At 38.0% G+C, this 3423-nt stretch overlaps 1 protein-coding gene across 1 annotated transcript in view; it reads left to right on the top strand.

The window, feature by feature from the left end:
* The first annotated feature begins 291 nt into the window (after positions 1–291).
* LOC103747501 (olfactory receptor 10AG1-like) overlaps positions 292–3423 on the top strand; it is a 6877-nt gene continuing 3745 nt past the window's right edge. The window contains exon 1 of the mRNA XM_008849963.2: positions 292–307. The gene's annotated coding sequence lies outside the window, so the exon portion shown is untranslated. The remainder of the gene's footprint in view (positions 308–3423) is intronic.

The following is a 3423-nucleotide window of genomic DNA, read 5'->3' as shown; positions in this document are numbered from 1 at the left end:
GGATACTGTTAATGATGATATCAGATATGATAACAACAGAAAAAGAAAACTGATCTCACATACTTTTTATTGCTTTCTATAAATAACTTGAATCAGTTCTATTGACCCACCGAAGAAGTCTTTTATTCAGTGATGTTATGTTCATCATCGAAATCTCTAATAACAGCATCAGCTTGAGCTGTATTTGTAGCCTCAACACTGCTGTCCGTTGTCAACGCAGGAAATTCAGTCTGAACGCCTCCACTCTAAAAACAGATTTCAGTAGATTTTACAACTTCTTACTGTTTGTCTCACCAAAAGAAGCCATGTCTACTATTCAATGAACCGTGTTTGTTCATCTGTCATTTTTCTTTTGGGAGTTCTGTTTATTTTGATACACTGCAGAACCCATGCTGGCATTAAAAAATGATTATATTTACAGTTATTGTGAATATTGGCAGGAAAATTGAAGTCGGATGTCCTTTTACACCACATCTGTCAATGTAGTGTGAAGGGCCCATTATGAAATGCAGCAGGCAGTGTGTGAAAGGTGATGATCAGTAGGAGAAGTTGCCTCCCGTCTAAGCATTAAATGCTTATTGTTTCCAAAGGAAGGCTACAACATAAAACACAAATGCTGTCTTTACAAATCAAGTCTCCACAAACACTTGAAATGTCTGTTGCCGCCAATGTGTTTGTTCAAAAATATAACACACTTGATGTAATGCACCACTATAAAACTGAAGCCATTATCTGTGTGCAAGTAGCAAGAACACACATATATATTATCTTCCAGGATATTCCTACAAAATGTTGCTGTCTGCAATGTTTGATTTAGAACATTGCAATCAAGTTACAGAAAAGATGTCAACCCAGAAAAATAACATCTTAATGATTCAAGTAAATTTCCCATTTTCATATTGGATTACATTCATAACTCTGCTAGGCTTTAGGAACAGGAAGGACATCTCTATGGAAAATTCACTCATTTATTTTATAGAGCATTAGAATTTTCACCACCAAACTTTCTACAACTTAAAGTTTAGATAATGTTGTGATTTGAGTAGGAACTCTTTCATAGACACTCCTGTTTCAACATTTGGTCCTCAGCTGGTGGTGAGATTGGAAGGCTGTAGAACCCTTAGGAGGTGACTTTAGAAGGTAGAGCAAGTAGTTCATTGGGGTAAACGTTGAGGTCTTATAGTCCAACCTACTCCCTATCACACTCTGCTTCCTGACTGTGGATGCATGTGCCCAGCCTGCCTCCTACTCCTTCTGTCATGCTTTAGTCACCGTGATGGAAATTATCCCCTAGGACAGGGAGCAGAAGAAAATTTTCTTCATTTAAATTGTTTTTTGTCAAGAATTTTGTTGCAACAATGACAAAATAAATAGGTAAACTTTCTCAGAGTGCAGGGCCATTGAGATAAACTTGGCTGTGTGATTCCTAGGCATTTGGAACTGGTTTGTAGGAAGAATGCAAAAGATTTTGGAACTTTATTCTTGAAACACCATCAACTGTTGTAATCAGACTTTATGGGTTGTTTGGATAGGAGTTTGAAAGCCAGATACTTAGAAAATTGCAGACAGTTCAGTTCAGTTCATGTATTTAAAGGACACGTACAACAATAAGAGCACAGCAGAGTGATTATTTCACAGACTGAATGGACACCAGCTAAGATATATAAATTCAATAATACATATGAACCAGCTGTGGTGGCACACAGGCGGCTGAGACAGGAGCACAAATTCCAGGCCAGCTCAAGGTACATGATGAAATGGTCATCTCAGACAAACAGAATGAAAAGAAAAACAAAAATATTTAGGAACTTTTTCACACTATCAGTTATTTTGGCAACAGTATAAGCATAATACCTCTGAGATTCATTTAAAGGAGGAAAATTGCTGGGCAGGTTGGCATTTCTTTAATCCCAGTACTCTGGAGGCAAAAGCAGGTGGATCTCTGTTCAAGGTCAGCCTTGTCTACACAGCTATTTCCATGTCAGATGGTGCTATGGGGAGACCCTGTCTTAAAAAAATAAAATAAAATAAAATAGCCAGGAAGGAATACTGAATTTAACTTAACGTTATTGAGACTTTAACCCAAAATTTCTTATATCCATCAATTCATGGTCCACGATTGTTAAGATAACTGGAGTCTTCTGTTACAGATTTGATTGTTCATGATATCCCTCAAGTCAAGTAGAGCAAGGTACATCATAGTGCACTAACTGCATAGAGGGAATACGGAATGGAAACGATGCCGCCCCAATAACAAGTCACCAGTGCCCAATTTCTCCCCTGGAAGGACTTACTTCTGAAGTGTTCAGAGTCTTCAAAAACAGAACCATCAACTGAAGATGAGAAATCCTACACATGAGTCTGTGTGGAAGATTTTCCATCATAAACATAACATTTTTCCTCTGGTTCCAGGTTCACAGACATTTTACAATTCATATATATTTAGTTCAAGACAGGAGTATCAGAAAATTCAAAAGGCAAAATTCAAAGACTGAAACTCAAGGTAAATTTTAGCTGGGAGTCATGGAAAATAAAAAACAAAGTTACACGCCCTTAATATACAGTAACACAGGCAAAATCTCCCACTCCAAATGGAAGCAACAGGTGTTTCATCTACACCAAACAGCAGGGAGATGGAAAACCTTGACAAGATGAAATTCAGTGACAAAACCTTATAGCGTGGCTAGATGACAGGCAACTGGAGAAACAACCTTTGTGTTAGACAAAATATTGAAACATTGTTATTCTCATCAAAGGTAAAGATTGCTAGAGATGGAAGATGGTCTTCCAACATGATTTTTTCTTGGGGATATTAAAGCAACATTTATTAGCTCTATTACATTTAATCTGGAACCAAGATTCATGTTACTTAAGTGACAGACAATTCATGATGAATCAAAATGGGCCTGTTTTACATGTGGATCCTGTGACTAGTTTCCATAATGTAAAGTTAGATATGATGCAAAATATTATTAATATTCATTTTGTCTTTTTCCTTTTTTTTTGATCTTTTTGAGATCGTGTCTTCCAATTGGCCCATCTAGCCTGGAACTCGCTATGCCACTATGTAAACCAGGGTGGATTCTAACTCACAGAGATGTTCCTGCCTCTGGGACTGAGTGCTGGGATTAAAGGCGTGGCCAAAATGAGCGTCTTATTTAATATTCTTCATAGTGGATTCTTGGGGCCAAGAGATAGTTGAGAGGGTTAAGTTCTCTGTGTGCAATACAAAGAACTAATTTGATCTGCAGGTCGTGCAAAAAAGCTGGATGTGGTAGTGTAGATGTGTCACCCCAGCAGTCCTACAGTGAGAAGGATGACAGAGACAGGAGAACTGGCTGTAAACTCATGGGCCATTTAGCCTGGAGTGTGTAGTTCACTCACAGAAACAACAGGAGAGGCTCCACCTCAGTAACTGAAGAG

This window comes from Nannospalax galili, unplaced genomic scaffold, assembly GCF_000622305.1.
Source record: "Nannospalax galili isolate Female #2095 unplaced genomic scaffold, S.galili_v1.0 scaffold565, whole genome shotgun sequence".
Lineage (NCBI taxonomy): Eukaryota > Metazoa > Chordata > Mammalia > Rodentia > Spalacidae > Nannospalax > Nannospalax galili.
Note: the sequence above shows the minus strand (reverse complement) of the source record. Positions and strands in the feature narration are given on the sequence as shown.